We start from the raw sequence: 14,723 nt of genomic DNA on the forward strand, positions 1-14,723 counted from the left end.
AACTGGTTGCAGCTTGAAGGACCATTCTTTCAACAAAATTGGGTGAATGGTAACAGACAGTGCATGTTAATGTTAACAGATAGTATGGTTTAAATATAAGTTTCTGGAAATTGTCTTGCTTTCTCATAAGAAATCAATCAATGTGAATAAATAATGTAACATGACTATAATAAGCATAGCCATCTTCGTTCATCCTATGGATCCTTCAAAACCCAACTCAAATGCCAATCTTTGTAAAGCCTTCTCTTATACCCCTACTTGGAAGTATTGCTTCCTGTTTTGGATGCCCATATCTCTCATAAGACTTTACTTCTCACTGTATTATGCTTATTTATGTACATTTCTTGCCTCATATTTAATTCCTTGGGGTTTGTTTCATCTTTAGAGCACCTCCAGTTCTAGCTCTGCACTAGACATAGAAGGTGTTCTATAAATATTTGATAGCCAAGTGAATGATTGAATTTCAAGAGGGGCTACTGATCTGGCAGGAAGGCAGGAAAGCTCCAGTGGGATAAAATAAATCCATTATCTGCCACCTTGTTCTTGCAGAAAGGATCAGTGCCTGGCAAAACCAGTGCTCTGAGAATTCCAAGGTCAAAGAGTCTCTACCATGGCTGAACCACACCTCGAATTCAGGTGTCATTTGTACCACTCACATTCTTGTATCATTTGCCACATCCCATTGAAATACACCTCCTGTCTCTGATTTCAAAGTTCCTCAAGCATAGAAGTTGTTCCTGTCTCGAAGCAGGGCACCCAGAAAGCAGCTAGGGAGTCAGAAGTGGATTTCAAATGGAAGAATTCTCTGGAAGTTCAAGACCAATTAACAACCATGAGAGGACTGAAAGCATCTCTGTCTAGAATAATCACATCCCAAGACAGGCTTCAAAAGGGGCAGAGAAACATCTAGATAGTAACAATGAAAGAAAAATCACAGCCTCCTCACAGCAGGATAAAAACTTCCCACAACAGCCTTACAACAACAGTCAAGCCCCCAAATTAACCCACCTTGCAGAGACCTGGTCTCTGTTCAGAAATGAAAGAGGAGAAAATAAAATACCTTTCCGCACTGAGGTGAGGTTCTATGCCCTTTCCCCAGTCCCATGCTGGCTCTGACATGTCTGGAATTCCCTCTCAACCAAGGGAGTTTTGCTTGTTAGTCAGCAGTGGGGCACTACATGGACAAAACGGGGTAGTCGGGGTCAGAGGTCGTGTCATGCCCTCTACTAGGGTTACTTTTAGAGTTTGGTTCACTCGGATCCTTTCCCTATAAGAAAAAGCTTAAGCCGAGTGCTTAGGGCCACCAACACATACACCTAAAAAGTCTCCACTTCTGATATAGCAAGAAGTTCCTTCTGTTCACTCTGAAATCTCCTAGCTACCTGTGTCTTGGTAGTGACTTGGAGGTGCAATAGGTGGGTGGCACCAAGTGTGGAAATGGCTCAGAACCCGCATGGAGAGAGAAGTCAGCCCAGTATTCAAACTTCAGAAGGGTCTCCAGTAAACAGGGTGTCCCGGTGGGAAAACTGGGGACCCTGAGATGCTAGAAAGATGGAGCAAAAATAGGATAGCTCTGTACAGAATTTTTTCTTGGCTCTGGTTGGGCTGGAGGGTGATGGTGCAAGAAATAATCCCACAGAAACCCACCTAAAAACAGGCTCCTCTGAATCTGCAATAGTTATGTCACCAAAATAACAGGGAATAATAAGAATTGTGCTTTCTAGTCCCTAAAAAAACAAATCAAAACATTTTTTTAAACATTTAATTATTTCAAAAGGAATCTTGGAATCTGGGGAAGCTCAGTGAGATGGTAAATTCCTCAGAATCAAAAACCAACTTTGGAAGCATATTGTCATTGTGTGTGTGTGTGTGTGTGTGTGTTGTGTGTGACTACATCATATATTCCCACTCATCTACTTATAGGTATATATATATAAATATATATTTATCATTAGATTTTCCTCCCTTCAAATCAACACCAGTGTGTTCCACCTTCAGTACATATATATTATCTGAATTCCAATTCATAAGCAGACCATTAATACCATAAAAAGAGAGAAATAGCTGAGACTAGGCAAAGTATAACTTAGCCAGAATTGTTTTAAATGCTGGTTCAGCATTGCTAAAGAACAAAGCAAACCTCCCCAAATACAAGCTGAAATCTCTGTTAGTAATACACGCTCGCAGTTTTTGGAGCTCTTTAAGATCATCAGAAGACAAAAGGGAGAAAAAAGGACATATTATGAAATTGAATCTTAAGTGTTTTCCTTTTTTGTAGTCATTAATGCATTTTAAGGGAAATTGCCATTTGTAGAAATGATACTCACCCCTTCAATTACTTTTCCCTAGCTCTCTCTAGAACTAGGGAATAATAAAACATGTACAGAGTTTTGCTGATTTTTAATTTTTAAGGATATTTCACTCTAACTTATAGATCTTTATCCCATTTAAAACATATTTAATGAGTTTGAGAAATGTCTTACATATTTTAGCAAAAGTCACAGAAAAACAAGGGTTGTTGGACCATACAAAGTATCTAGGGCTCACGACCTAGATGTGCTTAGCTTAAGGAAAATAATTGTGTTTAAACACGTAGAAAAAGGGTATCAGTTGCAGACAATCCACCTTGCATTTTCTATTTAAGATTCTTTCACCCTGTATGTAATTGGTCAGGATTCTTCTGAAAAATTTGAGTCTTTATGGCATTGCTGGCTTGTAGACTACAAATGTTTCCAAATCACCATCCCTCTTAACACATGGTATGAAAAGAGAGTTCCAGAAAATTTAGAGAAGATGTGAGGGCTGGGCACAGGGTAATTCACCACCAAATTAGCACAACACATAAAATCAACCTGGAGAAAACAGCAAAATCAAAAAGTCAAAAGCAGCCAAGTCAGACGAGAATGCTAGGGAGTCAGTGAGTACCATATTCCATGCCAAGAAATTGAAATTAAAAAAAAAAGAGAGAGAGAGAGAAAAAAGTTGGACATAAATCAATATTGAAATCTTCAAAAAATCAAAGCCAAACCAATGTTTCCTTTTTCCCCCTATGCACAAACCTTTTGTTCTAAACCCAATGACATTGAGATCAATAATTTTATCTGGAAGATTCAAGTCTGCAGAGACACTTCCCTTCCATTTGCTCACTTGAGTCCACAGAAATAAAGCACCTTTGGAACCAAGAGTTGTTCAAGAATCCTAGTGTCTTATTCAATGTGTCGAAAAAGTACAGTTAAAATAATTAGAATAATTCATCAAATGACAAACACAATTATATTGACTCTGGTGAATAGGCAAAAGGGCTCCCCAGGACAATTCACAACTAAGAAGATAGAGCACAATAAAAGGCTATGACATTTCATGAATATTCTGTGTTATAGCTTTGAACTTTATTGCAAAGCAAAAAATATATATTTTTATATATATATATTTTTATCTACATTTCACCTCTGACATTATACACAACACGAAAGCACAGAAAACCAAAAAAATCATAATGAGGTAGATACATAACACTTACAGATGGAGGAGACTAAAGAGTTTAAATTTGGCTTAATACTGTGGTCACCAATGTATGCATTTTCAACACAGCAGCAAGCATTGATTCACGGGGCAAGAAGCCCAGTGATCTCAAACCCAAAAATAAGCCCCATTAAAAAATACCTGCTTCAAAATGAAAAAAAAACACTTTTTTTTTTTTTTAAAGTCAGGGAATCAGATGTGTTCAATTGCAAACCCTGGTGAAATAAAAAAAGTTTTTGTTTTTGCCTTTGTGCCAGGAGGAAAAAAAATGTAATTTTCACCTATCCAGTTAGGAGTAACCTGTCCCATAGGGTTCTTCTGTGTATCCCTGCTGGGTGGGGTTGGGGCAGCCAGCTGTGATAGTAAGGGAACAGAGTTTCTTCCTTTTCCCTGGAGTAATGCTGACCTCTGCAGCCACAGTGACGGGGACCACTAGCTTTTGAGGGCCCTTGAAACATACCTGGAAATGGCTGGAAGTCAATTTAGCTATGAAGTCTCTGGTATAGCTCTCTACCTTCCTGCGATCATGTGCTCTCCTAGCGGGTGAGGCAAGGAGCACCGACGGCTTTGGGATACTGGGATCACCCCATTCCCCTCATCATTCCCACTTACAGCCTTTCCAGTGGTGAGCTGAGCAGGCCATCTTCAGCCTCAATTTTAATTATGAATGCATTTTCACTGTAAAATGCAATGTCAGGCAGTGGTGGCTACTGCAGAGACTAACTCGTTCCTTGTCTATTGTCTTGAACGGAAGGAGGATGGAGCGAAGAGGAGGGACCAGGAGAGGACACTTAGCTGGTGGAGGCACGGCTGGGAGAGCAGAGCAATGAAATGACCAGTTGAGGAAGGGGCAGCTCAGGCAAGCGCAGATGGCCAATGGAGGACCTCAGGGGGTCCAACTAGAAAACCAGGGAGTGACTTGGGTTTGTTGACAGTGCCTAGAAGACCCCAGAGACCCTAAAGGGAATGTGAGAGAAGCGAGGCCCAGAGACATTAATTGGGCTAAAAGTGGAATTGAATCTAACTGCCTTGGATTGTTTAATCATCGTTTTTACTCTAGACATGATCTAGAGTATTCTAGATCTAAGATTTGCTCTACTGGGAAATAGCTGGGAACAGCTGCAGGACAGGTCAACCTCAGGCAAGAGAGGAGACAGAGGGGTCCCAGAGGAATGCTTGGTGAACTGGGGATAGTGGCTGGATGGGCATGGGAACCGATAAGCGGCCACCTGCGTGAGAAGATTGTCACACAGCAAAGTGTACTTCAGAGAAGCTTGAAGTCGGCCTATGCTGGGCAGGGCCAAGCACTGTTCTCCAGAAGCCAGAGGGTTAACTGTACTGTCCATGTGTTTGTGCATCATCTCCCCTGCTGGACCATCTTTCTCTTTGCCTTCCCAATGCCTATGCAGGGCCTGGCACATAGAGAGCATCGTTGCGGTTGAATTGCATTTTTGGAAAATGCAACAAGAGATGGTTTGGGAAAGAAGGGAAAATGTCCACAGGGTTATAAGTGTTTCAAAGACCCTAGATTCCCCCTCAAGACAATACCTGGAGCACAGTCCTGCTTCCTAGATGCATCTCAAGTGAAGACTCACATTTGAATTTTGAACATAAAACATCATAGTGAGAGGAAATAATACAGTAGCAGGGCCCAATGGGAAAGGAACTGAACACGATTCATCTGAATATGTGTCAAAACTGAGGTCACAGCGATGCCAGGCAACTGCTTCTGTCCTGGCCTGGAAGATTGGGGGGAGGGGCAGGGTGTGCAATCCATCTTGAACACTTAATTCCAGAAGGCAAAGACAAAGTGGGCTTGCAACCATCACTCTCAAGTGCTTCCCAGGCTTACCTTGCAGGAGTTCTTGGGCAAGGCAAGGCCATGGGCACCTCCAAAGGTCCCAAAGCTCACTAATCCAGAGACTAGATAGAGCTCTGTCCCCTCAGAGACCCGAAGCAAAAGGAGTCAGTCTGGATTCCTACAACAGGCAGCATTCAAGTAATTATAAGGTGGGGACTCTCTGACTACCGGGCATTCAATAGTGAATGAAGGTGAGATTTTTTTTTCCTTGGAGGTCCTTGAGAAGAAGTTTGATATCTTTTTGTCCATGACTGTGAGGATGAGCAAAAATTAGGTGGTGCCTGAATCTCCTTCAGACCCTGAGATTCCATTGTCCCTTGGCGCTCTGAAGAAGCTCCAGCCCTGCTCAAGGACTGAGGGGTTTTTCTTTGTGTATAATTGCTGGGACTGTGGCAGGATTAGGTTAGCATGTGTATGTGTGTGTGTGTGTGTGTGTGTGTGTGTGCGCATGCATGCATATGCGCACAGGTATGCTCAGAGGCTACCCAGTAGGCACTAAGCTGACAGAATTGTAAGCAAACATGTAAAGGATGAGGCTGACTCAGAGAAAGAATAAGTAGGGTTCATCACTCCCTTCCCCTAACTCTCTAATCTGTGCTTTCCTGCCTACTTCCTGTCCCTCGTGCTCTTCCTCTCTCTCATTTATAGTTTTTCTCCCCTAATCAGTTCATGTGACAGGGAAGAAAATCACTTTCTTAAGCCTAATATTTTGATGTTGGCCATTTCACTCCCTGGCTTAGGCATTCACACCGCCTCCCAATGGTTGATCAACCCAAATCCAAATTTATCAGTTCAGTTGTCAAGACTTTCATCAAATGCGTTTACCTGTCTCATTATATGACCTTTCTGGTTCGGATCAATCACAGAGATCACCAGGCTCACCTCTGTGTTTTAGACATGGGAAAACTGAGGCTCACAGAAGGCAAGCTACTGGCCCAGGAATGATGGGTACAAGAGCCAAATGCAGGTTCCCAGGCTGCTTCCCCCCTGCCCTTCCCCTGGCCTGGTGCAGGGAGCTTCTTGCCATGTCTGGCCTAGAATTGCTCTTACTCTCTGCCAGGTCATAGCCACTGTCTTCAAAAACCTACTCCAAATTTACCCTGTGAAGCTCAAATTTCGGAATTTGCCCCAAGTCCAACTGCTCAATTCTTCTTACAGATCCTTAGAGAAAATATCCACTTATCTGGAAATCACCTCACCTTTCGAGACCACACACACAAAAGCCACAACAACAACAAAACCTGCAGAAAGAAGACACAGAGGTTCTCAGGCCAACCAGAAAAGACATTTCAAAGTGCTTATTGAAGGTCCAGTTCCACGGAACTGTCCAAGAACTCATACCGAAGAGGTCATGCTCAGGGTGACCTGTGGGACACAGGCATCCTTTCTCATGGGGATTACCTCATTGCATAAATCATCACTACACTTGTAAGTGCCCTAAAACCTCCCGCATTCTCTTAGCCTCTCTGGCCATCCGCAAGAAAACAAAAGTGCCAAGTCTGCCTTCATCCCAGCTAGTCCTTGCTGGGTGCTCTGAGCTACTTGGCCTTTATAAAGCTGTTGGAACAGGGCATGAGGGGGTTCTGGACCTTGCAGAAGAGTGGGACCAAATCTCTAGGCCTGACCCCCTGCTGTACCCCTGCTGACCCTGAAATCCTGTGCAATCACTGGGGGCTCCCCGAGCCTCAGTTTCCTCATTTGTAAAATGGGGCAGAGTTTCTCATCTTGTGAGATTATTGCAAAGACCTAGCTGAGATCGTTGTATGAAGGCACCTGGGACAGAGCCTTACAGATCACTGGCATTCAATCCAAGTTAGCCAAATCTCAGTCCTGTCCTCCCCAAAGGGCTCTGCTCCATCATGGCTGATGTCACCTGCCCCAGGTTACATTGGACTTCCTCTGACACCCTGACATTCTGAGACTCCAGTAATGCTAAATACTTCTTTCCTCTAAAGGAACTGTTCCCTTCCCCCATAAGAGGAAACACAATATCTCTGATGGGACTTCTTCAGAATCAGCCAGTCTGGGAGAGCTTGGGGCTGTACCTGATTTCTCTGGCCCTGGCATTTGGAACTCTAAACCTATGGGGCCCACAGGGTCTCAGGTGCCAATCACTGGCAAGAACCCACCTAACAAAGGGTCAGCCCACACACCCCAATAGGCCCGTCCACTCTGATGGGGAAAATTTTCCTCAACAAAGGTTCTATTTGTGCTGCTGATGAACTGTCAGGCTTCAGCACAGGCATGTTCCCTGGGTTTAGATTTGTGGTGGAAACTCAATAATGCCACAGTCCTCAGAGGTGGCCATGTCCCTTCCCAGAGAGGCAGGTTGTCATAGCCCCCGAATTGGTATTGGACACTCTGCTTCAGCCCTGGTCAAGGAGCAAGGGATCCAGAACACTTCCACCCTTTAGCCCCTCTTTATTTTGCCCAGAGCTCTGAACCTCATGGAAGATCTGCAGCCTCTGGATCCCTGAGATCATCTCAGGGCCCAAGCACCAATGGGCAGGCCAGAGAAGAGTGGGGTCGTGGGGCTGGACCTTGGCAACCTCTGAAAAGCCCCCTCCCCCTCCCCAGCCCCTGTTTGGGGAAGACAAGGAGTTGGAAAATCATGTGGTGTTCTGGAAGTGATTCCCTTGATATTTTCTGAGCTGTAAAGACAAGTTGACTCCTGGGAAAGTCTCCTGGGTCGCTGCATGCAGGACCATACCTCACGATAGGCCTAAAGTTCTCCGGAATACTACCTTTGAGGGTAAGAGAGCTCCCTTTTCAGGAGGAGAAAGAAAGAATGAGTGATCCATTTGGGGGATGGGTCTTAGCAGGTATGACCTATGGAACAGGACAAAAGCAAATGAACAGCACTTCATTAAGATCCCCTGAGTAGCTACGAGTAGGTGTGTAGGAATGAGGAGGCAAGCGATGAGCCCACAGAGAAAATGCATTCTTGTTGAAGGACCGACTTCCTTTTTCTTTCCAAAGGAATTACGTCTAAGCTCCCACCAGCCGTGGAGTGGAAGCGTGTTGTGCTGGAGCAGTTAGGCAGTGTCAGAATTTATCTTTTCAAAATGTCTTGGATGGCTCAGCCACCTTGTTTGTGCAAGATTTGTAAACCGTGTGCAAAACTCAGGCTTGTGCAGACAACCAAAGAAGCTAAGGAGCTGCCTTCTGCGCGCAGGGCTTCCCTGCCTGATTTGTGCTTTGTCTAACCCCATCACCTCTCTTCTTCCCAGTGGCTCTTTTCAAAGCCTGGTGAAGGCAAGCGAGGCCAGACTGGATCCAGGGCAGAACCCGCTGTTCTCCCTATCCTGAGTGTCTGTTTCAAATACCTCTAAAGGGCGTGCAGCCTGAGGGCTGATTTCCCATATGCTTTTGATGCCGGGCTTTTGAAGATTCTCTTTATATCTAACTTTCAAAATGAAAGCAGATGCAGTAACCCCACTCGGGCAAGTTGCAGTCAGTGGCTGGCATGGGAGGAGGGGTCTTAGCTGAAAGTGGTGCAAAGGTAGGGAGGTGGAATTTGGCACTGGGTAGAGCACGCAGAGTCGGTGGGAAGGAGGCAGTTGGCATAAAGCGAAGGTAGAATATAGTCACCCTCTGGGGATAGGTTACTCCATGTAGATGACCACAAATAAGGAAAAAAAACACCTGGGTCAAATCCTTCCCAGAGTACGCCAGCTCCCTGCCAGGGCCTGTATCCAGGACCAAGGCTGTAGGTGCTGATTTAGCTGAAGGTCCTCATCACTCCCCCACCCCTCAACCCCAGAGGTCACATGCTCATTGTCCCACTTAAGCCAAATTTCTTTTCTCTTGCCGTAAGTCAACACATTCCCAAAACGTATCCTATAAAAGTAGCTTTATAAAGAAAATAAATATTTTGAGTCAAGAAGAGGATGAAAACAAGTTGTAAACATGTAACTGAAACATAAAAATACACATCAGTCCACTTACAGAACCAAACAAGGTTACATCGAATCGTTTCAAAGGAAAGCAAAGGAAAACTCTTCTTGGGAGCTCTTAAATTTAGGACAAGAATCACTGTAGCATGCTCACCTTGAACCAGGGATTGGATATTGTGGTTCTTGTACAAAGGGAAATCTGTGAGGGAGATGGGGGTCCGAGGTGAAGGAGGGAGGAAGATTGCATAGTTGTGAAACAGTGGCTTCTCATCAAGGTGAACAAGTGCGTCCTCTGATAAAATAGCGTTTGATTTTTTTTTCTGTTCATTTCCATTCACGGTATTTTTCTCTGTCCACCAAACATGTCATACATTGACGCATATATACAGTACACACAACACACATGCTAGCGCTAAACACCTGGATTACACAGCCATACTTGAAAACCACCCCTCACCACTTGTTCCGTGCAAAGTTCGTATCCATCGATCCCCTTGTGCTACATCCTGACCCCATTTCTCATCAAAACTCATCTTTCGGATTCTTTCTTTAGCAAGGAAAGGGGTGGGTGACGATGGGGGTGGGGTGGGGGGACTTTGAGGAAAGCACCGGAAATGGTTCTATATTCTCATTGAACTTCTGTGGCAATGCCTCGCATTTTGGTTAGGGGCTCACTAGTTTTTAAGAGATAGGAAAAACCAACTGCCTTTTTTTTTTTTTTTAAGCTTTCTTGAGGTAAACATCATTTGCTAACACCTTAGGCAGCAGACACGTTTTACAGTGCCATTGAGAAACTTTACAATAAGGAGGAAACAACACCAAAGTGTAACATCAATGCTCAAGGACATTTAGAAAGCACGTCTACATTTTAATTCATTTCCCCTTCGTCTCCTTTGGCCAACTCCTTCTAGTCACATATAGAGCAGAACAGAAATATGATTAGTTGCCTATATCATACTGGGCATCCCTTATCCCAACTAACCGTAAACCTCTCTTGCTCACATGCTAAAAACTGTGAGTCAACTGAAAAAATAAAATAAAGATGAACAGACTTTACATTTTTTTCATCCTTTCTATCTGCCTCAAGCATATATATATATATGTGTGTGTATATATATATACACACACATATATATATGATAGTTTACATTAATATAGGAAATAGCAGAGGTCTTTTAGTTACGTTTTATACAGAACCACTGCATCTTAATCTTTTTTTTTTCTATGCTCTCTCTCTTTTTGGATAAACAATTGGCTATAACAATCTATAGTAAGGCTTCACAGAAAGAATTCTGCATGTTTTGTTTTTCTCTAAGAACCAAAGTTTATAAAATGAGGTTTGATTCTAGCACCTTAGACAGTATTAGTGATGTTGTTCCCTTGGGAGAAATTAGCACTACCCAACACCTCAGGTGAATCTCGATCAGTTACACAGTTCTCAAAGGTATTGCCAAAGGGAGGACCTACAACACGGTGGAGATGGAGGAGCAAGAGGGAAAACAAAACAAAACCCCAAGATTAAAGTCTTAGCAACGTACAAATAAAATCTTAAAAACACGTCAAGTTGCCGTCTCCAAATTAAATAACGATTTCGTGTTTCAGTGCCACCAATGAATCCTTTTAGGTTATCTTTCCCCACGAGGTCAGGAAATATTACGATGTCCATTTTAGATGGGGAGACTGAGTCTGGGAGACATACACAGGTCATGGAGGAAACCGTCTGGGTTAAGAAACAGGGTCGGGGATGCCCAGACTCTAGCCCCTTATTCCCAAACCATTCCTCGTCACCTTTAATTGGTGAGTTGAGATTTTGGAAAAGCAGCTTATTGGCCACTGATGAAGCAAAACAAACTTTTTTTTTTTTTTTTAAATATCAGCACCAAAGAAAGTTCAAAAGAAGCTGCTCCTTGCTCCCTTTTCCAAACATCCCATGTTATGGAGACAGCAACTTTCACAAGAAGGGAGAAGCCAGCTTGTCACAGGAGTAACCCATCTCTCTTGTGGGTGTCCTTCCCCAAAGTCCAAACGCTCCGCAGAGCTGTTGGTTCCAGTTGAGTAGCATCGACTTTTGCAGAGGAATGATCAACTCCCACCAAAGCTGCATCAGAACCTCAATTATATAATTATATAACTATAGTGATATCTCTATCTCTATATATCTATTTCTATATGTATACATTAAAGTCTTTTACTGCACTGGATGATACCAAGGAAAAATACTGGCACTGCTGTTTGCTGCAAGTGGGCCGCCTTGACTGGAGTTACACGAGAGAGAAGCACCACAAGAAAAGGCACCACAAGGTTTCAAGAAGTTAAATTGTTTGTTGTCACCGCCCTGACCTCGCCATGGTGGGGAAACAGAAGCATCTTTCATCTTTAGCAAGGACCCTGGAACAACCGATTCCAAAATTATCCTGACCCCTGCACATCTATCCATTTCAACTCCACAGGGAGACAGGGAAGAAAGAGCCCGACGTGGTTCGTTTTACTGCCATTACTTTTTGGCTACTAGAAAAGGAAAACACTTTCATTCTGGAAAAGAAAATGGTGGGGGGGGGGTGGGACTCAGATATTGGACACCAGGGTGTCCTAAAAAACGTGAGAATAAGGACAAAAATCTTGTGCTAGGGAAAGTCCTACATGGAAATCTGTCTCTTCTAGTATGATTCCTTGGTAGCGACGCATGAGGGAAAAAGAAAGAGAGAGAGAATGACAGAATGACATCCATAGGCACCATCAGCCACAATTAGCACCGAGTCTAGATTGATGAGGACAGATAGATGTCCACGTCTGTGCACATAGCTGAGAACCATGAGTGTCGGCTTAGAATCAACATTACTTCATCCTTATAGCCCTGGCCAAGAAAATAGGAAATCGGTGGCCATTCGGAGCACCAAGAGTCACGTGTGCTACTGATGAACCAGGAAAGGACAGGGGGCAGCCAAGGAATGTGGAGTGGATGGTAAATGGCATTTTCATTTTTATTAGTTACCTGCCGGCCTTGAAATATCCCCTTCTGTTTCTCATTCTAGGTGGGGGAACACCCTCCACACCGGAGCAGAGAACTGGTATTTCTTGCAGGAAAGTCTGAACGTGGGGTGAGGGGGGCAGAGTTCCCCTCACCAGCCAGTTTCCTTCCTTTGCTCCTGACCTGGGTCAAAAGAAGGGAAGTCCACAGGCCACGCTGGTGTGATCTGCAAGGCTCCTAGGACTTGCTGTCTAAGCCCATGGTGACAGGGTGGGGAAGCTTGTGACCAGGATCAAAATGGCTCACTGCAGGGACCCTTCTTCCCAAACTCTGGTCAATGCTCCAACTGAACACAGGAGGCTCCCCGGGGTTGGGGGGAGGGTGGTGGTGGTTCTGTTACGGCCATCTCTGTGGCATACTTCCCTTTGAATTATTGCTTTTCCTTCTGGTTTCTTGAGCTGGGGAGTTTTAGCTTAAGTTGTTTTTTTTTTATTGGTGATGCTAGCCTATACTAAAAATGATACTCGCATTTCAGTGGAGGAAAAATACATTATTCCTACCACCTTCCAGCAATCTGAACTATTTTTCCAAACCTACTTTTGGGGCATGGACAATGAGCAAACAAAAGACCTCTGCCAGAGGAGTCCTCCTTTTGCAAAGGATCTCCTCTAGAACCTTCATGGGACAGAGAAAAGTCACCAGGTTAGACCACCCACCCTGGCCCCTTCCTCCACATCGCCTTATTTGCTGTTTCCACCCGTGTGCCTCCTGCCATAACAGGCCTGGGTGTTTGGGAGTCTCTGCCCATGACTTTAGGAGAATGCTCTCTGTCCATTTATTTCTTCCAAGTGTTCCCAGGACCTCCTGCTAGACAGGAAATGTAACACTGGCCTCCAAGACCCTGCTTCTCCATTGACCTAAGGTCACTGGTGTCCTGCCCACCGTCCCAACAACCACAACAGGTGGAGTCTAGATGGGAAAGTGCAATTCGGAGCTGCTAGGACAGGGAAGGTGGACTCCCCCAGCCTTCCTCTTCAGCTCCTCCAGCTGCTGCTGACCAGCAGAGATGGCAGAGAGAAGGGAAATCCAAATCTGTCATCATAACCTGCCCCCTAAATGAGAACAACTGGCAGGCACAACCCATCACAGAGCAGGCAACCAGAAGCATTGGTTTGTGGCCCTAGAGAAGGGAAATATTGGGCTCAGCTCAGAGGCTGCCTCCTCCAAAGATCTTCCCTGTTTTCAAAGTCAAGCGCTCCCTCCACTGGACTCTTACAACATTTGCTTTGTACCTCTATCTTGTTCTGCCTTCCACTAGAGTTTTTTTGAGTTTCTGGCCAAGTCATAGTGGCCAGAGTGTTTGGTGCTGAAACATTTTGGAAACAGAAATTGATGACTAGCGAGGCTAAATAATTGGTCCAAGGTCACACCGTGTTGGGCCAGAGCTCAGATTTACTGATTTCCTACTGGGAGTCTTTATACTATCCCATTATGAGAGGTGGAGATGTCATCCTTAGCCTCTATACCTTCCAAATTTTTATTCAATACTTTTCCTTCCTTATTGCATCACCCATGGGCAAGGACTGTGTTTTGCGTATAATACGTGCTCAGTTAAAGGAAATTAAATCATTTTTTTAAAAAAATAAGAGCTTCTTTTTCCATCCAAGGGGCGCATTAATTATGTAGCACATGTCATCAGCCAAATGCTGATGGGCTTTCACTGATCTGTAACGCAGATTTTTCACATAAGTCACACCTACATGCACCACGTGGATCAGGTGTGACAAAGGGCAAAGTTTCCTCCTAGGCTCCCCTCCCCCCCACCGCTTCTTTGGCTAAGCCACTTCCAAAAAATCCTTTCTTTGGAGAGAAGGGACTAGTAATAGGCTCATTTGTATTCCCTTAGGTTGAGAATTTGGTCAAAAGGAGGTGGCATATACCTGTATGTTTGGGAGGCTCAGCTGATAGGTCTAATCCTTAGCCTATATTTCACTGTAAATTATTTTTAACACCAGCAAAGAGTAAAGGAAGACCTAGTCTGAGTTTCGGAAGCTATATTCTACTCACACAGCTGCTGCTCAGAACTGAAGAAAAGGGAAAATGAAAGATTTGCAGCCAGATACAAGGGTGAGTCTCATGTGGGTGACTAAAGCTCCTACAGAAAACTCCCCATCTCATTGAAAATGGACGAAGAGGGACTAGGGCACATAACATCAGCCTGGAATTACCAAGTTCCAGAACTTTCCTTTTATGGATGCATCCCAGATCATTGGTTCAGTGGAGGGAAATTATTGGAATGTCAAAATCAAGGGTGTTTATGTCTCTACTTCCTTTAAATCCTCAAATATACACATAAGCCAGTTTTTCAGACATGGCTAACGCTCAGGGTAAATAGAAGCAACAAGAATATTTTGTCAGCCTTTTAGGGAAAATGACAAATTTTATGTACTCAAGGCTTTGAATTACCTGAGAATTT

This window comes from Leptonychotes weddellii, chromosome 2, assembly GCF_054177405.1.
Source record: "Leptonychotes weddellii isolate Sample4059 chromosome 2, ASM5417740v2, whole genome shotgun sequence".
Lineage (NCBI taxonomy): Eukaryota > Metazoa > Chordata > Mammalia > Carnivora > Phocidae > Leptonychotes > Leptonychotes weddellii.